We start from the raw sequence: 23,221 nt of genomic DNA, 5'->3' as shown, positions 1-23,221 counted from the left end.
AAGGTGATATGCAGAGGCGGGACTGGGCTTGTGCCATTCTGTGTTGACTACACAAAGCTTTTGCCAAAAAAGCTCTTCTAGGTTTAAAATGGAGGTGCTGTCTAACCTGGAACACGAGTGAAATTGAGACAAGAGGTGATACAGAAAGCTGTAAACTGGATTGGGGAGAAGGGATTGCAACTAAAGCTTCAGATTTGTGACACGATCTCATTGACTGGTGGTAATTTGAGACAGATCTCATGTTAAAGGTGCAGGAGTTAACACCCAAATTCTAGCAGAGCTCCACTGATTTTTTTTTAAGTTTATATAAAGGTAGTACAACAAGCTTATCAAGAGGCAAAAAAACAGTTTTGTTTTAGGTATAAAGTGACTTTAAGAGGTCCCTTAAAGAGCTCAATGTCTGACACCTCGAAAGCTTGTCTCTCAACAGAAGTTGGTCCAATAAAAAGGTTTTACCTCACCCACCTTGTCTAAATGCTCAATCTACTTGTGCTCCTTATTGGCTTAAAAAAAACTGTTCACCCTTGTAACTCAAGTTTACACTGGAGGTATTCTCCAATAGAGAGGCTATGCAATGAGAGTCCAAAAAGGAAGCTCAGCTAAAGAAAAATTGGAGCATCCACCTGTGTCTGACTTTTTTCTCCATTTGCTTCCACTCAAAGCCTCCTGCCCAGGCCATCTTAGAGAGTCTCACTCAGAGGGACGGCAGTGAAATATGACTGGAAAGTGGGTGGCAAGAAAGCCTCCCAGAAAGCATCTATGGCAGAGTTCCACTTCTCTGGGTCCCCTAACACTGAAATTGTGGCATATGTGCATGAGGTAATGCATACCCTATGCCTGACCTGCTGTAGCATTGCAGAATGTTTGTAGTGAAAAATCAAAAGATTTTGATGCTGTTGGATTGGGCTGGGAATAGTCTGAGTCAGCAACATTTCAATATAGTTCACCTAGCTGTAGCAAGTTCTATTTTAAGAATGAACAATAAAACCCTAGCTTAAGACAGCCATATATTGGACTTGTTTTGTGAAATAAGCCTGAGACTCAGATGAAATTGAGGCAAAAGTGATTCTAGTTCTAATTAAAGAGTATGCTGCTTTATAATTTATGCCTCGTTGATTATATTTACGAGAAGTGAGTGATAAGAGCCTCATTAGCAAGATATTCTCAAGTTTTGCTTTGTGTAGGTTTAAAGATTTAAAAAGATTCTAGTTTATGGTGAATGGCACATTAAGCATGCTCTAACAGGAGTTTAAGAATCCCTTTACAGGAAGATAGTACAGATCCAGAAGACTGGGAAGACTTCAAGATTAGTTAGGGGTTGCCTCCAGAAATACAGCCAACCAAAATAGTCTTCATCACAAGGCATAATCTTTAAATTAAAGTTATGCTTTAATTCCTGACAACTCTAGGACAAGCCTGACTGGTTAGCAACCATAGAATTAGTGCTAGTTGTCAGGTATTAGGATTCTTATTCCACTGGAATGTTAGGAGCATTGTGAGATGAGAAACTCAATTTGTGTTTCTTCCCCTAGTTCTAAATAAGGTATCATCTTTAACTAAAGGGTCCAAGTGGGGAGAGGAGTCTATTCCTACATTAGCTCAGAGTGGAATCACAATTTGAGATTTGTCCTCCCACCCCCTTTTCTACCTTTTTGGTGCTATAAGACCATAAAAAGGATTAAAGATTCTGACTTGCTGACTGGGGAGCCCTCCAAGTAGGTAGGAAATCATAATCCAATTTCTAAATAACAACCTGATGTTGATGTAGTAATAAGTCATGTGACGTATGTTAGTTTTATTGCAACTTTGCCTTATGGTTAAAAAAGAAGAAGAGGACAGGATCCCCTAAAACTGAAGTAGAGATAGTAAAGTTAATATCCCTTCACTACGAGTATGCCTGACTCCAAGTATTCTTGCCCTCCCAGAAGAGGCAGCTAGATACCTTGGGCCAAAGAGGTTATAGAGTACCCCAGGGAACACAGGAGGCCTCAGTTGGAGTAGGCTGTTAACTGAAGCAGTCCCCAGCACTTCAGTGTAGCCTCTTCCTTACAGAGCTACAATAGACCAGCACAGGAAATAGCTGTTTTATGGCTTCCTTGGAAAAGTTTGAACACAGTAAGTTACATCCCTGTTTTACAGTTTTCCCCCACTTTAAAGTTCAAGGGTAACTTAGTGACTGGTTGTTTCCCCTCAGAACTTCACTCTTACAGCATGATGCCTCAGCTAAGAATTAGGAATGCCAAATGGCAACAAATAAGCTAAAAGGTTCCCAGATGCCAGAGTGACCTCTACATTGCTTAATAAAAGTGTTTACTCACACTGTGTGTAGGTCAAGATAGTTATGAGGCAGCAAGTAGACGACCGCTGAGATAAATGAGCCTATTCAGATATGGCTCAGTCTGATGTCTTCTCTGCAGCAGATGCCAAGTACTAAAGCCAGAGTGGATGGAATTTTTGAAGCCAAAACCAACACATTGGAAATAATCAGTGATTACTGTTTGGGGAAATCCTTGGCTACAATGTTCACTTTGATTCAGTTTTTCCATTTGGAGTCACTGTATTAACAGGACTGGCAGGAAGAAATCCCCATTCATGCAGCCCTGCACAGTTCAACTGAGCTCTGCTATGTATTGAAATAGGTTTTAGAGCAAGATGAGTTTAAGATAAAAAGTTTTGGTGTTCATAATCTGGCATGATCAAATCTTCAGGTTACCAAATTAGTTATTTTAAAGACTTCTCAGCATGCCACAGATCATGCACATGCACTTGAAGACCCAAGAGGTTGATTTTTATATTAATATATATGGACTGATTCCTAAGCAAATTTCTACTGTGGTCTTGATAGATTGATAATTTGTATAGTTTTGTGGCAATATGTTGTCCAGTATGTTAGTATGACACCAAGTGGCAAGATTTAATGGAGAAAGACATCCTATACACACACTTAAGTTTCATGTAATGTGAAGTTGTCATATCAGTACCCTACAGTTTTTAAAAAAAATAATGGAAATTCAGCTATCCTGATCTCATTTCCTTGGACAGAGGGACAGGAGGCAAGCAGACTGTAGGTTTTATACTACAAGTAAACATTCTAGTTGCCTTGTGCATTTGAGCAACTAACCAATGGAGTAGACAACCCCCTGCCCCCAACCTTTAGATATGGCAGGATCCTAGTCAGCTTTGGGCATGCATAGAGTTGCTCTCATCAGGCAAAGTCAACAAGTGCTAACAGTGGCATTGGTTTATTTGATCCTATAATAGCAGCTGAACTTCCTATTCTAGTGTAATCTACTATAATTTTAGGTTTCTGATCTGGGTAGACACTGCATGTGTCTAGAACAGTGGTCTCCAAACTTTTGATCATGCACCCCCAATATATGTATAAGTGTACTACTATATTATGTAAATTATAAAACATACAATAGAAATTTAAAATTTATTGTACTTTACCAGTACAAAGACTTTTGCTCAAAAATATATTTATGAGAGCAATGTGATTGAATATGCTTCATTATTTCTGAAAAGTCTTAGTTTAACATTGATACAGCGATTCCAAGGTCTGGATTGGGTGAGGGAGGGGGCTCAGGGCTGAGGCAGGTAGGAGGTGCAGAGCACTTACCTGGGGCAGCGCCTGTTTGGTTCAGGGGGTGTGCAAGTGGTGCTGTGCAGTGCGGGACCACCCCCATGGCCATGAGTCTGGGAGCTCACCCGGAGGCGGGGCTACCTGGAACGCAGTCCCTAAAGCCCCTTTCGGAATGCGGCCCTGTGAGCACAGACTGGAGGACTCAGGAGGAGCAGGGGCAGCTGCAGGTCCAAGAGAAGTGCTACTTTCCCCTTCAAAGCGCTGTTTCTCTCGGGCTGGCTTTGAAGGGGAAAGTGCTGTTTTCTGGCTGCCCCTGCTCCTCCACAGGCTGGAGGACTCTGGGCCACATTCCGAAAGGGGCTTTAGAGCTGCAGGCCAGGGCCCTGAAGCCCCTGCGTTCCAGGTGGCCCTGCCTGTAGGGGAGGGGAGCAACTTCCCCACTCACTCATTCCCTTCCTCATCCAGCTGCTCTTCTCCTCCCCTCCAGCCGTGCTCCTCCTGCCATGCCCCTCATTGGATCATCTTGCACACTTAGGGTGACCAGACAGCAAATGTGAAAAATCAGAGACAGGTGGGGGGGAAATAGGACCGTATATAAGAAAGAGACCCCAAAATCGGGACTGTCCCTATAAAATTGGGACATTTGTTACCCTACATGCACCCCACTTTGGGGACCACTGGTCTAGAAGACAGCACTGCAGCAGAGTTTAAATAGAAGCTAGTCCGTTACACCATGGCTGCATCTACTCCAGTCATGGAGATGTACCCAATTTGCATAAACCAAGCCCTTTTTCCTGACAACACTCCCTCCTCCAAATAAGATTCAGACCCCCTGCACAGCAATTGCAATAGCATCCAAAAAGTCTGATCTGTTAGACACATGAGGTGTCTATTTTGCCTGCATTCTTCAAGTCATCATACCACTGACTACATGGTTGGGGAAATCAAGCCCTTAAAGTCTTTGCACTCTATATTTAAAGTGAGAAATAGAAAGGAAGAAACTTTTTTGCAAATCTTAGAAAACGGCTTTGTATTTCTACTATGACTTTTTGGTACTTCCTGTGTTTGAGCCAACTAGTATTCAGTTTAGAGCGTTTCCCCCAGACCAACACTGATAATCCCAACTGTCACTATGACACAACAGCTTCTAGTATCACATCCTTTAAGGTGGTTGGGCCATAAGACAAAACTCAAGTGTTCTCCAGCCCTTTAGGTATAAAGTGATTCCCCCTCCACCTCCAGACTTTAAGTCATTTTAAGCATAGTGTGACATGTACAGAACTATAACCAGAGCAAACAGACCACCACAGGAAGCAGCAGTACTTCCATTGGCCCACCAAGTTAAACAGGTATTCTCCATTGCACAGTTGAGATTTAAGATCTGTATATTTAGCATACAGCAAATGGCACTTATGTTTATGTAATTTCAACTAGAAGTTGCTAACATAAGGAATAAGAATGTTGGCTTAAAGCCCAGATAACTTGTCTGATCATGGTGGCCACTGTCAGACAATCCCCTTTTGAGAAGCTTCCAAAAACAAGGATAGCAGTGATGAATCTGTATGGAATACATTCTGCATGGGTGGTCTCCAAGCACCTTAAGAAGGGCCATATGGGATTATTATAGCTCTGGGCACACTAACCACAGCTGTTTAATGCTTATGTGTGCAGAATAAATGGCCATAATATATTGTAGTTTAGACATGAGTTTCTATTACATATAGGATTTTATATCAAGCACATAGTGAGCTTTGTAAGCTAGTTCTAAAAAGGAGAGGGAGAAGTGGTTCAAAGGTGATTTTTTTGGGGGCAAAACAAAAAAATTGATAAATTTAGTTTCTACCAGCTCTAGCTGCTAGTGAGCAACTCCATTTGTTAATGTTTTTAGATTGAGCTAAATTAGGTTAGTTTTCGGCCATGCAGTAGGTAGTTATTTTGAGTAGCAGTTTTTCTGCTTTTTATATTAGGTCTAGCCAAACTTTCACTCATCCTTCAGAGCATTTTGTCTAGTGTTCACAAGCCATTCCTCTGCCAGACAATTTGTATTCAGCCGATTACTTAATTTGTGGTAATAAGGCAGAAGAGCCTCTTAATGGTGACTGTTTGGTGACAGTGAGGTAGGGAGTTGCCCTGCTCCAGAGTGGAACAAGATTCAACTGCTAAATATTTAGAATTAATCCAGAGGCAATGCCACTTTCACCCTCCAGCACATGATAGGATCTAAGATTCTCTACCCTTCCAGCGCTAAAGGCTGCACTATTGCATTTGTGCTGTACTTGGAGTTTGAGCAAGTAACCATATCCAAGCTCTATGAAGAGCTAGTATTACTGGATTTAACAGATTAGGATGCAATTCATTACAGCCAATAATTCACTCGACATTGCAGTCAGACTAGATCTCAGCTGCAGACAAGAACAGACTGTTTACAAACTGGGGGTCAGGACCCCTCAGGGGGGTCGTGAGGTTATTACATGGGAGGTCACGAGCCATCAGCCTCCACCTCAAATCCTGCTTTGCCTCCAGCATTTATAATATAGTGTTAAATACAAATTTAAACACACTTAAGTAAAGGGAGGTCACACTCAGAGGCTTGCTATGTGAAAGGGGCCACCAGTACAAAAGTTTGAGCGCCACTGGTTTACTTTTACACACAAAGCATGTATTATAGTTATGTATTCTTCTGCTCATTTTGGCACCTTAGAGTGAGGCACAAGTAGCCTATACTGGGGTTCTCAACCTTTGAGGGCCTCCCTGCCCCAACAGGTTATAAAAACGCCATAGCCTACATGTGCCACAACTAGTTTTCTGCACATAAAAGTGAGAGTCAGTGTTAGGGAGTAACAAGCAGGGCAATTGCCTGGGGGGCGCATGCCACAGGGGCTCTCGTGAAGCTACACTGCTCAGGCTTTGGCTTCAGCCCTGGGTGACTAGACTCAGGGCCCCAAGCTTCAGGCCCATGCGGTGAGGCTTCAGCTTTCTGCCCTGGGCCCCAGTGAGTCTAATGCTGGACCATGCTTGGAGGACCCTCTGAAACTTGGCTCACAAGTTGAAAACCACTGGCCTGTATGCCAGTATTGTAGATTTCATTTGCTATTGGATTCAAAGGAGGATGAGGACTCAAGGAGCCATTGTTTAGTTTGGAAGCTAGCTAAGTTAGTACAATGCTTTGCTGCCTAGACATAACATCTTAACTTGCAATAGTATCTTATCTTCAGGAAAGTCATGGTCTTAACATGACTTGTGATCCAGCTCTGCATCAGCAAGTTTCATCATGAATGGGAAGGAAGGTGGTCACAACTTCCAAGATGTGTGTGTACACACACGAGTGTTCCTAGACTAGACCAAGTCTGAATTTCAAGGATGGCAATGCATCTTTACAATGCATTCAATTCAGCGGTTTCACTCAAATGAAAACTCCAGAGATTAGGTTTAAGGATCCGTGTTATTTAATTACTGCATCAATGCAGATTTGGTTTAAGGGTTTGAATGCTTCTCCCAGAAGTTTTTACATAATCCCGTAAGAGTGAACGAGGCTAGCGCTGGCCTGCACAGGCCAGTCTACTTCTTTGGAGTCCACAAGTTTCAGCTTTGACTGTACATCTCATACTGGAAGAGACTTTAAAAGTTCATCTCTGTTAAGCAGAGATAGTTACTCCACTTTGTCAAAGAATTTAGAGACTTTTGAAAGCATAAAAAACATACAAACACCACACAGTTGCCTGCACATGCCAGGCAGATTTAGTTAGGTGGATACACCATCCACATATGGTGCAAATATCCTTTAGCTGATGAACAGGGTGGTCTGTTTTAGCCTTAGGTGTATGTTTCAGTCTGAATACTTTCTTTGTCCAATTGTAAGTTTCAGAAGCTTGTGATTTCTCTACAGCCCTAGTATGAAAAGTACCATAGCTTGTTAAAGCCTATATTTGTGTAATAAACTGGTTAATTAAATATTTAGGCTTCCTCTCCACTCCAGGCAATGTATTTTCAGCCAATAGTATAGAAGTTTAATTTAAAGTTTCCCTACACCCCACATATACTTAACATGTTTTCCTAGTGTAATTCAGGTTCAATTACAACTTTCTGCACCACAGCTCAGAAAGTGTTCTTCCTATTTTAAAATGTTGAGCTCCCAGCTTGCCAGTATATGGTAGAGCTATGCTAGGCAAAGCCATTACAATCTTTGCCTAACATCTCATGCCACACTAGTGAGACTGCTATAAGAAGTCTACAGATGCATGTATGAGCAGCTCAATGAAGACTCAAAGCAACGCTAAGATTACAAAAAACATTGCTTCCAACTCAGATCTGCTGCTTGATTCATGTCTGCCAACTTAAAGTTTAAACTCACTGTGGGATCTATAATGGCAAAAGCAAGCTGGCTCTTATTCCCTCTTATATCCCAAATTGTTTATGTTCAAGGCTAATTACCCTGTTCAGCCTCTGTTAAGGTAGTAGGGTTGCCAGGTATCACCAAGGGGATAGTTTATCCTAGCCTCCAAGAATCTTTGGCATGCAAGAAGAGAATGACTTGCAACTCTGAATAGACATCCAGTTGCAGGGCTGGCAGTTGGACAATTTTTTGTGCTCTATTAACTGAGCACATCTGAAACACTGAACCCCCCAAGTTCACTGGAAAACCTAACACTAGTCTAGAATTGCATAATAAATGGACTAGCATTAAAAATTACAGTGCAAGTTAAATCCCACATTAGTTGGTTCTGTTGTAGAGCTATCAGGTGCTTACCAACACCAGAATATACCAGCTGCCAACTTATCCTTCTATTGAACTCAGCACATTTGTCAGAGCACATGCAATGCAGACAATTTCTAAAGCCAACTTCAGCATAGATTACTTACTGGCAGCTACAGTTTGCACCTCAGCTACAGACCATGACTAGGAAGCAATCAAGAGGTATATCACAGAAAGTAGATTCTGGAGTCGGTGCATTGATTTGACCAGAGTGGCCTGAGCCATCTTCTCTAGAGGTAGAAGAGCCATAGGAGTAGTCTGAAGACATCCCGTTCAATATCCTGAGCCATCATTCCATTTTAGGAGCACCTACACACTGCTAGACTGGAGTCTCCCCTTTTAAAAGTCCGCCATTTTATTCCTTATCTGGTATATGGTGTGATGGCGGCAGAGCCTGCTGGCAGCTCACTACTAGCATCTGTTGATTCCTTATTCAGGCTTAACCCTAAAGGTTTGTTGGCCTGCATTTATTGTACTTAAGAGCTTAGCTAAGGTCCAGTCCAGACAATTTAAACTGGGTAAGGTGGATGGTTTGTATTCACACTCTAAAGGAGCCATGTGTCCAGCCTCTTGAAGCATTAAGTGCTTTGTCTAACCTAATCTGTAGCAACTGAGTAGTTTATTCTACTGATTGTTAGTTCAGAAGTAAGTGGGGCTAGAGAGGAAAGTGTGCTTAACCACAGCACCACCATCCTCTGACTAGGTGTATGAAAGGGAAACAGTTATGTATGAGCTTCCCAAATTGGGGTATTCTCACATCAAAGCCTAGGCATTCATTTAATGTGCTAAGCCACTCTGTACCAGTAGCTTGTAAGCACCTTTGGACCCTGCTCAGTGGATTTAACATCTCCCTCAGCTGGCATAGTGTGCGCTCTGGCACACTAAGTGGTAAAAGTTCATGAGAACTCTTAGTTCAAGAGGCACATGTGCTCCTGTCTGTGGAATGGCAGATATCTGCAAGTCATTAGCTTGTTTAGTAATGCCTGTGTAACACTGATCATCTAGTTAAGACAGCACCATGGTCAGGGTTGTCTACCACTATATACTAGAGCTTCGGGGAGTGAACAGAAATAGGGGATTTAAATTAGTATCTTCCCCTGTACAAATAGCAGAATAGGCTAGACTATAAAAGCATTTGGAGGGCAGGTTTACTGCAGCTGCCTGTCTTCAAAAAGCAGACAATATCTTTACTTAAAAGCTAAAATGGACATGGTCCACACCCAGATTTGTATATTGCAACAAAGGCCCTGAAGCTTTGCTGTAAAGTAAGGTATACAAGATATTCCAGTTCTAGAGTAAAGTATCTTCAGGCCATAAAGTAATGGCTTGTGCTGGCACTCCCTTGTTTGCTTTCAAGCCATCAGGTTATGATGTTTTAAGTTACTGTTCATTCAGATATCAGCATAGAGCCATTATAGCTGTGATTTCACCATTCATCAACTTATCAGGTTGTCTGACCTGCACCCAGTTATGATGCTGGGTTGACATAAGAGGAGCTGGCTGGACCATAAATTATCAGATTATGTAGGACTATGGAGTCTTCCTACTTCTTTGGGCCATGTGCCAGCCTTTAGACTACTAGTACCAGCCATATGGTATTCCATTTTAGATCTCTAGGTTCAGTCAAGGGCAAGATGTGAGGTTTATGAATATTTGTAATTGCCACTGCCTCTTCCCAGAAGAGGTTTAGTCTACAGCTAGCAGAGAGTTTGTAATTTATGTGGCGTTTGGCTTTAGGATCAGACATGGAAGGAAGATATGGACCAAGTACAGTAGTGCTGCAGCAACAGGAGTTTTGATCACTTCAACTGCTTCTCAAATGGACGCACAACTCCATGAACTCTCTGGCTTCCACTAGCTGGGAGTGCCATACAAAACTTGTGTGCTAGGTGCCACGTTCCCATAAACCTAATTCTCCCAGAAAAGTTACTTGAAGTATCTTCACAATCAACTTGAGTTAAGTGGTTGGTTTGATTTGTACCAGTTTCCATCACTATCAGATTAGCTTGAGCCTGGTTTGTAGCACAGCACTGCCCTTTAAAAATAGCCTTAGAAACACTAATATTAGGTGTCCCCTTAGAAGTAGGCTACAAAGCAAGAGCAGCTGATAGGAGCATTCTGGTTAATCTGAAGTGGTCTGACTAGGGCTCAGAAGGTGGGTGCTAGAGTACAAACAGCAAGGCTTAAGATACTATACCCTGTGCCACTCCAGATATATCTACAGTGCAATTAAAAACTAGTGCTAGGCCACTTGGGCTTAGGCTAAAGGAATGTTTAATTGCATGGAAAATGTTTGGGCTCAGGCTCCAGCCTGAGCTCTGGGACCCTGTGTGGTGGGAAGGTCCCATCATCTAGGCTCTAGCCTGAGCCCAAGTGTCTACACCTCAATTAAATAGCCCCTCAGCCTGAGCTGGCAGGCACAGGCCAGCCACAGGGATCTAACTGCAGTGTAGACATTTCCCTCAGTGTATCCTGTCCCAGCTTCACTGGCAGTATGTCGTCCTCTACCTTAGCTTAACTTTAAGGCTTCCAAGTTTACACTGCTAATGTCAGTGCTTGTGCTGTACATGCATGGCACAAGAGGTCACTTTTAAGATGGATTGATATTTGAACCTCAATCACTGTTGAGACAGGTAATTAATTGAACCCTTATCTACCTAAATCAGTATATATGAAATTGGGGTGTAAACATGTTAGTCACAAATTAGCAAAGAAGGTGGCTTCATTGTCAGCTATGTAAATAGCATAACAAAGTTGAATTAAAAGTGTCCCCACTCCACCCAGGTTCAAACAAAAGAGCTTGGGTTTTTAACTGCAATGTGAAAGCTGGAAGTTGTTCTGACAGCCTGTGGTGAAAACACAAACACTCCACCCCATACACATGCAGTCCACAATAGTTATGCCACTGATCTGGTGTAACTATTGCAAGTTAGAAGCTGCTACCCAATATAGCTCGAGAGTTACAGCCCTAGACCAATTTGTTCTATTTGTTCACAGGAGGTGTATGCTGGAATGCAGCTTATCAGTGCATTCTTGGCACAACTGAAACAGTTTATTCAATGACAAAGGGCGTGACAGGAAGTGGGTTTTTAGAAGTAATCCACCCATGGCAATAGGAGTTCTACTTGTCTGAGTTTCCAGTACACAGCAGACGTCTAGAAACAGCTAGAGCTGTTAGTTCCTACAGACAGTCTAAATGGCACACTCTTCTAATCAGCATGCAGCTGAAAGGCAGTTGGTAACATCCTTGGAGCAACAAAAACCACCACCATTAGATGTCAGAGCTGACAGCTTGTTCAGCTACAGCAAAGGTCCCCAGAAGCCTAGGGATAAGCCAGCTGCTTTTGCTTCCTAGTTCTACTTCTAAAGGAAAGTGGCAAAATTAGGAAAAGCTAGTTACCTGGGATAGCCAGCTTGCCCCCTGCCTTCAGTACAGAATTGGAGTTACACTGCTTCCCTCAGAAGGTCCATGGTTCAGAGTGCCATAACTGCAGTGAGACCTTGATAGCCCATATGTGCACCAGGATATCAATTGTCAAGAGTTCCTGAAGGACTGCCACTCTGGCTGGTTAAACAGTGTATGTAAAAAAAAAAACTTATAGTATTTAAAATTAAGTTTGGAATTGACAGCCTGTATTAAGGCCTGAACTATAATTAAAATTATAGATTTTTAATTTAAACAAATATATATATATATATATATATATATATATATATATATATATATATATACATATATATATATCTATATATATATATATATATATATATATATATATATATATATATATAAATAAAATCTCAGCAGCAAAGTCCAACTACTGAGCTGATGTAAGTCACTGGGTAAGCACCTGGAACCAGAGAGTCTGAAGTGTTAAGCACTAAGCCAGCCTTTGACAACAGTAGCATGGATTTGTCATTTCTGATTATTCAAGTTTAATGGCCTCTTCATTCAAAGTAGAGAAACCAAATTTTCCATTGCCAATCCAGGATTAGAAACTACATGTCAGAATGAGAACCAGTAGTTCTCAAATCTTGAAGGACATTGTGACCAAACAGTTCTTCTGTTCACTATAGTGAAGACTTAAAGCATTAAATGCAAGATATTACACAAGTTTAGAATCCAGCACATTTAAACTAAAAAACTTCAAGTCCTGTTTGTGCAATATAGCTGAATGCCAGTCACCAATCCATGAAGCTTAATAGCAGCCAGAAGTGTAAATTTAGAAGAATTCTTCCATCTACCTAGCCATGTATATACCAGGCATTAGGCCAGCTTCACTAGCTCTCAGGGATGTGAATTTCATACCCCTGGAGCAATGTAGCAAGGTGAATTTAAAACTTAAGTGTAAGTGTATCCTTCTGGTTGGCAAAAAGTAGAACCAAGTCAAATCTTCTTAAAGAGGTTGAGTACAAGTCAGTTTCCTGCTTGATTTAATCACTCCAACCTGTTGCCACCTCCACTGAGCCATAAAGTTAAGCAGCAAAAGTTGCTTTAGCTTTGCAGTTCCTTGGGTAGGTAAGAAGTGGTTCTTCAATGAAATTACTTCAGGGCATGAGTTTACGGTTTCTAATCACTAACCCTGCTTGATGTTTTAATCTAGTGCTCTATACAGAAATCAGTTCTTCCCCATTAGGAGCTGCTGGATACTTATGCTTGGTCTAGATTACATATGTCACTCATGTGTGATTTTTCATACCTGAGTGACATTTATGCCAACCATAACCCCCCATGTAAATAGTGCTGTCAGTGGGAGAGCTTCTCCCACTGACATAGCTAGTCTCATGGAGTTAAGCCAATGGGAGAACTATCATCTTAAAGAGTCTTCACCAGATGTGTAACAGTAGTGTCACTGCAAGTTTGTAGTGTAGGCCTGCCCACAGATCAGGCATATGTAGGAAAGTTACCTTGCTTCCTTTACCACCCCTAGAAGACTGGGGAGGAATAGGGAATTGGCTAAAGGGTTGCTATTTAAATATTCTTTAATTCCCCCAGGTGTCTTCAAGAGAGGATTTGATACAATGCAGTCCCACTTCAGTATTGTATCTTAATGGTTTCCTCAATTGCTATGTCATTTACCTGGAGACCTGAGAGCCCTACAATAGGATTGTTAGAATTTGATCCCTAAAAGGTAGTGTTATGGTAAGAAAGCCTCTGCATCAGCTTTGCACTAGTCTCTACACCTGCTGGGCTGTTCAAAAGTGGTCAGGACTCCTCAGCAAAGTTTAGTACTATACATTTTACCAAGTAAAAATTTGTCTAATAAGACGACATCTGCATTCCCAAAGCAAGTTAGGAGATTTAGAAAAAAGTGCTTGACCACGTGTGACTATTGGGAGTCAATATTGGAATGTACAAGTTGGCCAAGATGAACAACTCATGCATTTAAGTAACTAGCATTTAGTCTTCATTGTGTACTGCATATGTATGCTTACACTAGAGCTGAGGTCAAATCAGAAATAGTGGTCAGAAGAGACCAATTCTCTTATAGTGCAGGAACTCAGAGGAGATTCCTATGTGTTTGGTATGAGGGAGGTTGAGAAACAGCAACAATTCTCCAGGTCTAAATAGTTGACCTTGGTGTCAAAGTTTACAGTGCTTTAGGCTATGACAGCCATTTGCTGTCCATGCATTGGACAGCCAGCCACTAGAAATCTTGCTTCCAGACTTAATGTGTCAGGATACAAAAATCCCATTCAAGTATCTTAAGCCATAGGGGTAATGCCAAGAGGTTTGTGTAGTAGATTTGAGGAATTGCTCTTGCTTGTAAGAAGCCAGGAACAGTGGAGAAGTGTCCTCCATTTGCGCTTGTGAAACAGCCATGTTTAGACATTATAAAAGTCCGCATATTAAATCCTAGCAATACAAGCAAGGCTTGAGATACTTACTCTAGCACAGCTGCCAGTCATCTCATTTAAAACTGCAACTCTAGGATTAGTATTATGAATCAAGTTTAGTTGATGGCAGCCATTAGACCTCATGTGAGACTAAGCTGAAGCAAGACTTGCATGCTGACCTAGTCTAAGCATTGTGTTACAAGATGGTTGAAGTGAAAATTCACTTATATCACATACAAAACAAGATTTGTTACAAATCAATTGCACAAATACAAAATGGGAAATGACTGCTTAACTAGGAAGAAAAGGTTCAGCAGAAGAGGCCCTGGGGATTATAGTGGATCACACTAAATGAGTCAGTGTAATAGTGTTGCAGAAAAGCAAACATTCTGGGATTTATTAGCAGGAGTACTGTAAGCAAGAAGTAATTCTTTCACTATTTATCAGGCCTCAAAACTGGAGTACTGTGTCTAGCTCTGGGTACACCACTTTGGTAAAGATGGATCTATTGGAGAGCAACAAAAAAATTGAGGTCTAGAAAACATGATCCATGAGAAAAGATGGAACGAATAGGGGGTTTTATTCTGAAGAGAAGACCAAGGTGGGACAAGTCTTCAAATACATTAAAAGGTTGTTACAATGAGAAGGGTGACAAGTCGTTCTTGTGCTTAGCTACCCTTACAGCTAGGAAGTTTTTCCTAATGTCTAACCTAAGCCTCCCTTGCTGCAATTTAAGCCCATTACTATGTATCCTGTCTTCAGTAGTTAAGGAGAAGTTGTTTCCTAGGGAAGTTGGGGAATGTCACTGGAGGTTTAAGAACAGGTTAGACAAACCTGTCAGAGTATGTATAGGTAATATTCAGTCCTGCTTCAGTGCAGTGAACTGAACTAAATCTATCAAGGTCCCTTCCAGTCCATTTGTTTTTAATAGGCAGCCTTTTTCAGTTCACGACAAGAAATAGGTGCTTAACTAGCTACTCAATGCTACTAGATTTTCTATTATTGCAAGATGTTGCCTTTAAACTTTATGTACATGAAAACTCTTGTGTCATGATTCACTTCACATTTGCAGGTTAGAGTAATGGAGCCCTACATGTGAACTCTCCTTGGAGAAGGTCTTGTCACAGCTTTCAGCCTGAGACACTGCTCCTAGGAAAGCACTCCAGAGCCCCATGGTCACAAGCAGAGGGGAAAGAGGAGCTCAGCTCCTTCTATACTGGAAGACAGCAGTCCTCCAAGCCAGTAAGTGAAGCTCAGCTAGACAGCTTTTTTCTGTAAAAGATTTGAAACATCTTGTAGCATAATGTAACAAGATCCCACATTTGGCTTTGCACCAACAGATACTCTGTCCTGAAGAAGTCTAACCACCTGTGTTTATAAGAGGATATGAAGTAGCAGGGACTCATCCCCACTTTTACCTACTGCGTGGCTAGCTATGGCTATGCTTGAAGACATAAGGAATATAAGCAGTTTGTCTGCTGTCCCAGTTTTCCCTCCCTGGCGGTAGCCCATCCCTAGGAAATGGGATAGACACCACTCAGGAAACAAGCTGAAAAGTCTTACTCTTCTCCTTGTGCCCATGAGGGGTCTTTACATATGTTTCATTTTCTGGTTATCCTACCAGGAGTCATGGGTACAGTGAGTTTAACCCTGTAGATGCAATAGCCACTGACATTTATTCTAGGTCTACTGGCACTGAACTCTAGCTACTAGCCCATATGTATGTTATCAGGTCTCTTCTGTCTGGAGTTCAATTATACAAGTCTACTCATTGTTCTGTTCAAGTATCTTAAAAGCAACTCAGATTTGAGGGGCCCTGTTGTCAGTGCATCAATGGCATCAATGTAAACCCATCATCACAAACTGAGAAGTCACAGGTAACCACACAGTGGGAAGCATTCACAGGCATGTGATAGACATGTTCTCCAATACAAGTGCATGGCTATTTAGTTATGGCTAACTAGACTCCATATGCTACAAATACACAAGCTAAATCAAATTCCCACATGTTCACTGTGTCTGCTTCATTTATTTGTGGGTCAAGTAGCAGAGATTCTCCCTCCCACTGTTTGAGTTCCTTAGATCCCAAGCTAGAAGTGCACTTCAGAGTAGTTTCCATAGAGTGTGGTATCAGCTATGGCATACCTTTCTGTAGTCCATTTTGGATGGAAAAATGGATTTTCAGAGACAAGCAATAGAATGTAAAACATACAAGTCTGAAATGATTAACTACTAAGGATGAGTGCATCAAGACCAGGTGGACACACAAGACTGAGCAAATAGAGGTTGTCATTGACTGTCAGCTTATGGTGAGGGGAGAAGGGCCACTGTGCAATCCTTTTCCTTGTAGGAAACTGTCTTTCACAAGGACCCTTGTTAGCCAAGGAAGAGGAGGACATAGACAGACAAGGTTTCTCAACCCATGGGATATGACGCAAAATTGGGTGAAAGTGTCCTGCCCCTCAGTAATCCTGCAGTAGTAGCTCCTGCAGTTCTGGTCAGGCTCAGCTCCCTGCTCCAGGCACTGCACCCTGGTGAACAGGGTCATAGAAATGCTTGTGTTTGGTCCAGCCACACTGTCATGATGGCAAGCCAGCCATGCCTAGTTTGAGTGGGTGGTATTGTGACTCCATGCAGCTCAACATGGGAAGCAGGGAGCTGATCCCAGCTAGTCCTGTGCAGGGAGGAACCAGCACTATGGCACACGGGTGCTTGTTCAGTATGTATATATGTTGGGGTAAGAAATATTTATGAAGCTCATTTGGGGGGGTTTGCACCAAAACTATTTACTGGTTTTAATAGGTCATCAAGGTTCACAAATGCCTCCCACTTTAGTGGCCCTTTCAGGTTAGGGTTGAAGTCTGGTGACAAGGAGATATGGGAAGCTTTAGCTACAGAATGCTTACTAGCTATAGAGTACTCGGTGTTACCAAATTGTATCTGCTTAGTTTCACCAGGCCTGTGTCTTCACTGTAAAAACCCTCTTCAGTAAAGAAGTCACTAAAATCTTGGGAGGCTACCTCCTTGTACTTTACAGTATGAGGCAACTATGCCTCTCAGCTAAGCTACAGTACCTTCCTTGTCTCCAGTAAGATTTTGTACTGGGCTGGTGAATACATGTTACTTATCCTGTGATCGAGACTCCTTTTTAAGCAGTGAGACAAAGCCCAAGTTTCAGTGGTCTATACACAGTCTGTCAGATAGTTTAATGCTGTAACCATCACTAATCCTGGCAACTTGATGTCAAGTTGTCAGTTTTAGTGTAACCTGTTAAGTGGAACTAAATTTGATTACTGGAATTCACTTACGGAGTCTTCCCCTCTCCTAAACTTGATCTGTCATCATCGATCGATGTGCTGTTAAGGCTTCCTGCAGTCATTACTGACAAACCCAGTCCCAGCAGACTGCCCCACAAGACACTTTTGCTCAAGCTTTTGTTTTAATGCTGTTCTGAGTCCCATAGATGAAGTCTAACCAGTCTCATCAAGCCTTGAGTTAAATCCCTCTTTGTCCCTGCTATGCAGCATTTTGTAATTGACACCTAGCACAATTGCATGCATCTGAAGATCACACATTGCCCAAAACATTAACTGCCACTAAATGTAGCAGATTCTATCCTCCTGCAACCTTAGGAGAAACTCCTCTTCATCATGTTATTCATACCACTCAATACACCCTTGACTACTCCTCCAACAGGCTAATTTCTACCTCCAATACATACCAGAATGCACCCAAAACTTTAAACTTGCATTCTAAGCAAAACAAGTGACCTCATGCATTTGAGAAGGCAACACAGCCATAGTGTTGCTGAGGCACAATAAATATCGAATCAGCACCTCATAAGCAACACAATAGCTGACATTCTAAGAGTTGTCTGGAAGACAAATGTCATACTCCCCCGCCCAATAAGTGTTTAGTCAGAAAGATTTGGTGAAGTATCTTCAGGCAGAGATCAGCTTGTAGCAGCTATCACAGTAGTTTTCCTGAGTAGCTCAATCCAATTTCTGCAAGCTCTGTGCTTTAGAGTCTAGCATTAGATTTCTTTAGGCAGTCTATTTACATAGATCTGGGCTCGCACTAAGCTTAAGACCAATGTTTGCCCCCGTGCTGGTTTCACTTTAGTGCAGGAATGCAACTAGTAGGTTTGACATTGGAGATTAAAAAACAAAAAACTTATTTCAGTTAATAGGTATTAGTTTGTTGGCTACCATTTGTCTAGAAGAGCAACATTATGCTTCTGTCAGCTCAGTTGCTTTAGACTTCACGATGTCCACTTGGAGTGTTCTTCTCTTTAGGAGAGATGCAATCAAAGTTGCTGAGTTTAGCTAGGATAGAATGTTCAGCAGCATTTCTATACAAGCAAGATCTGGCTTGAAGACTATTTTAAGGAGATGGACCATGAAGTTCAGGTAAAGGGATAGCCCAGGTTCATTTTCTGAACTCAGTGCATATGCTTCCTTGTCTCATATTAAGAACATTAAGCTGTAGAACAGTTTGACAGGAATGGTGACTATCCCGCATATGATGTTCTACATTGGGGTGGCCAACCTGAGCCTGAGAAGGAGCCAGAATTTACTCGTGTACATTGCCAAAGAGCCACAGTAATACATCAGCAGCCCCCACATCAGCTCCCAGTGCCTCCCGCCCACTGGCAGCCCTGCCAATCAGCACTTCCCCATCCCTCCCGATCAGCTGTTGTGGCATGCAGGAGGTTGGGGGGGGCAGGTGGGGCCTGCAGCAGAGCCAGGGGTTGAGCAGTGAGCATCTCCCCCTCACATTAGAAAGTTGGCATCTGTAGCTCCAGCCCCAGAGTTGGTGCCTATACAAGGAACCACATATTAATGTCAAGACTGCATGTGGCTCCGAAGCCCCAGGTTGACCACCCCTGCTCTATGTGGTAGAACTTGCAGTATGGATTGTGTTGCTGCAGCACAGTGCTCCATCAGTAAGGAGGGGACATGAAAAGTGAGCCTGAGCAGACTAGTCAGTTCACTGGAGCACTGCTGCTCCAAGCTAGCATGTTTCTCAAGAGAGCTCCTGTGGACAAAAACATAGGTATAATATTGATAGGGCAGGGAATACATTTACAAAACAGAAGGGAAGCAGCTTGCTTAGTTTTGGAGGAGGCTGGTTGCCAAAATAAACTCAGTTTGCAGTAAGATTTCTTAACCCTCAGCCACTGGAAAGTAGGATGGAAAGATGATCTCTCAACAAGTGAAGTTCAAGCATCAGCTATGTTTGCACAATTACCAGAAAGTCATGAGTGAATAATTAATGGATTCTTTAATCATTTCCCCTACCTAGTAGGCTATGTAGGTCTGCAAAGCACTAAAGCTATGGTGCCAAATAAAAATACTTATGTTTCCAATTAAAAATGCAACCAGGCATAAGACATTTTTCTATAATTATATGAAGTCTAGTAGTTTAGAATAAGGGCACTATACAGCCCAGTTTTAACACGCATTTTTAGTTCTATGGACCTTCCATGTTAGGACATGGAGTAACAACATTGAGTCCAAACTCTACATAAGCTCAAGAAGAGTCTGATATTTAGAAGTCAAGTCTCCTCTATACTGAAGTTAGATTTCCTTGCTCCCTTAAGAGAGGAAATGTATAAAAGCATTTACCTTGCACAAGATGCCTTATTCATCCCACACCCACAGTTCACTGAAGCTAGAGCAGGATGGGGAGATTTTTAGATTAATCCATCTTCAGCAGGATTATAGGCATATGAATACACTCACATCTGGAAACCAGTAGTTGTGACTAAGCCTGGACTGTTATCCATTTGGAAGTCACTTATGAGATGGGTATTATACTCTTGCTTGAAGGGTTATGTTTAAGTTGCATGCCAACAAATTGAGATCCTATGCAGATTTCATTAGTATAATCTACATATTAGACCATGTAGTCACTCAAGCATGATGCTAATTAAAACAAGCTGTAGAATTTTAGAGTCACCAAATGTGTATGCTAGCTCCCATGTAATTAATCTTGTTCTTTCCTTTGTCTTATCATTGTGTTCCTTGTTATGGAGTTCATTACACTCATGAGTCTTATTGACAAGAAGGTTTCCTATAAACCCACACAACTATGAAGCCTTTTAAATAAAACAGCATATTAGACTGAACTTTTGGAACAACCTACCATGCCATATCTAGCAAAGTGAAGTTTTCCCAATGTTTATTTACCACTAAGATAGTGAAGTATCACTACCACACAATAGGCAATTGAGACTTCAAAGTTTGTTCAGTTGAGGAATTTATGTTGGTCATAAAGTGTCAGCCTGATATTTTAGATTATCTGGTTTGATTACTTTTGAGGCAACATTGTCCGTTTAGTGAGATTCGAGACCTTGTCTTCACTATGGGAAAAATGCCAAGTTAAAATCCTAGAGAAGACAAGGGCAGTTTGCTGCTTTCGTGTGACAAAGCCATAAGCTCAACCTACTAACTCATCTGAAAGCAAATGGTTTTCTTTAGGATTTTAATTCATTAGAACTTGCATTTAAGTCACCTTTGTTCCTAGTGAAGGATCACTCCAAGCATTAACTGCTCTAGGGTTAGCCAGCAAACACCAAGTATAGCTCATCAGTAAGAGGTTTAAGAAAAAATGTGCTTTAGGCCACGTTTGAAAGATTCTAGCTATACTCCAGAAAGAATTACCGAGTATTTCAGAAGATTAAGCTCTATGAGGGGAAGGAGTAGTCAACAACCAGCAACTTTCACCTATTTCTCCTTCCTAATAAGCTTCACTTAGAAGCATTTCCTTCTCTTTAGAATAGGCTCAATGGGTTCCCTCCCTCACCCCTGCCCCCTCAGTCCCTTCCTTCTTTTTCAAACTCTTCCCTACCCCCCTTCAGGCAGACCACCACCACAAGACAGGAGTCCTCTACCCATAGTTCACCTCTTGAAAGATAGAGGTCTGTCTTACCCTTGTGAACAGCTCATAAAACTTAACCTTATGATCACTGGTTGGTCAATTCTATTGACCACAGAATTAAGCTTGAACTCCTGCCCCTCTAGTCTCCAGAGGTGATCCTGGCAGTTACAGGCCAGTAAGCTTAATTTCAGAACCAGGCAAACTGATTGAAACTATAAAGAACCGATTTATCAGACACATAGCTGAGCACCGTTTGTTGGTGAAGCATTGCAGCTTTTGTAAGAGAAATCATGCCTTGCCAATCTACCAGAATTCGAGAGTTAACATACACAGCCAAGAGTGATCCAGTAGATAGATTTCAGAGTAGCAGCCGTGTTAGTCTGTATCTGCAAAAACAGGAGTACTTGGGGCACCTTAGAGACTAACAAATTTATTTCAGCACAAGCTTTCATGAGCTACAGCTCACTTCTTCGGATGCATAGAATGGAAGACACAGCAAGGTCAAGGTCCCTCACTAAAGGCTCTTAAGCCAGGTAAGCAGACATAGGGTAAGAGGAAAGGTCCTCTCATGGATCAGTAACTGGTTGAAAGTCACGAAACAAAAGGTAGGAATAAAATGGTCATTTTTCAGAATTAGAAGAGGTAAACAGCAGGGTTCCCCAGATCTCTGTACTGGGATCAGTGCTGTTGAATGTATAAGCAATTTGGAAAAAAGGGATAAACAGTGAGGTGAGTAATTTTGCAGTCTGCTTTGGACTTACAAAGAGTTACAAGGGAATCTCAAAACTGGGTGTCCGGACAATAAAATAGCAGATAAAATTCAATGTTGATAAATGCAAAACAATCCCAACTACAGATCCAATCACTTTGTATGCAAGTTACCTGTTACCACCCAGGAAAGATCTTGGAGTCATTGTGGATAATGAAAAATGTTAGCTTTTTTGACTGCACACTGAGCAAGCAATGTTAGGAACAATTAGGAAAGGGACAGAGAAAAAAATGCCACTACATAAACCTATGTACGTTCACATCCTGAATACTATATATCCCATGTTCTGGTCACCCCATCTCAAAAAAGATTAGAATTGGAAGAGGTAAAGAGAAGGAACAGCTTCTATAAACAGGAGAAAATTAAAAAAATTGGATTTGTCAGTTTGGTGGTAAGAGGGGATATGATAGAAGCCTCCACACCATTCATGGATTTTATAGAACGTGAATAGGGCAGTGTTATTTACACCTTCACATAAGAACCAGGAGTCACCAAATTAAATTAATAGGCAGAAAGTCCAAAACATAAGTACTTCACAACATCCCCTGGCAAGGAGTTCCAAAAGTTGACTGTGGAGAAGGCCAAAACTATAACAGTTCAAAACAAATTAGATAACTTCATGGAGCGGCTATTAGCCAAGATGGTCAGGGATGCAACCCCATGCTCTGAGAGTCCTTAGCCTCAGATTGCCATAAGCTAGTAGTGGATGACTAGGGATGGATCACTTGATGGCTTTTTTTTTATAATTCCCTCTGAAGCACCTGGTATTGGCCACTGTCAGAAGACAGGACACTGGGCTAGATGGACCATTGGCCATATGGGTTAGACCATTCTTGTGTTGAACAACAAGGAAGCCATTAGGCACTTCATGCCCACAACCACGTCATCTGGAGCGTGACCACAGGCTAAGGCCTAATCAACTTTGGCATCTGGAGCATCTATCAAGCCCTTGAGAGAAGGGAGCATGGCAGAGGCTGTTCACTATGGCACCTTAGTGTTAAGGCCACACAACCCCAAGTCTTGAGCAACACTGCCTATGCAGGGACCCTTGGGTCTAGAGGTGAGTGTACCAGCCAAGCTATAGTCACAACTCAAGAACAGCTGTCCCTTTGCTCACATCTGCTTTGACTTCATAAGGTCTGCTCTGTTGTATTTCTCCAGTTAATACTGTCTATTGCAAGCAAATGAAAGATCAGTGATGGCCTTAGCTTGTTTTCAGTAGAATCAGCAGTGGGACCTTTGTTACCAGCATAACCCCTGCAAAGCACTCAAATCACAGCAGCTGAGAGACAGTGGCTCTACCTGCCGGGAGAGAGGCAGCACAGCAGATCCTGTCTTCCTGAACAAGGCAGTCTTTACTTTCCCTATGGGCAGGAATAGGCCTAGCCAGCCTCTG

At 41.9% G+C, this 23,221-nt stretch overlaps 1 protein-coding gene and 1 long non-coding RNA gene across 5 annotated transcripts in view; one reads left to right on the top strand and one right to left on the bottom strand.

Annotated features, from left to right (window-relative positions):
* Window positions 1-23,221, bottom strand: part of FLNB (filamin B) — a 111,361-nt gene that overhangs the window by 86,668 nt on the left and 1,472 nt on the right. The gene's annotated exons all lie outside the window — the stretch shown is intronic.
* Window positions 1,511-16,173, top strand: LOC120409134. Its single transcript, XR_005601144.1, has 3 exons — window positions 1,511-1,719; window positions 15,247-15,416; window positions 15,515-16,173. It is a non-coding gene; the product is annotated as an uncharacterized LOC120409134 (long non-coding RNA).

Source organism: Mauremys reevesii, linkage group 7, assembly GCF_016161935.1.
Source record: "Mauremys reevesii isolate NIE-2019 linkage group 7, ASM1616193v1, whole genome shotgun sequence".
NCBI classification, from domain to species: domain Eukaryota; kingdom Metazoa; phylum Chordata; order Testudines; family Geoemydidae; genus Mauremys; species Mauremys reevesii.
Note: the sequence above shows the minus strand (reverse complement) of the source record. Positions and strands in the feature narration are given on the sequence as shown.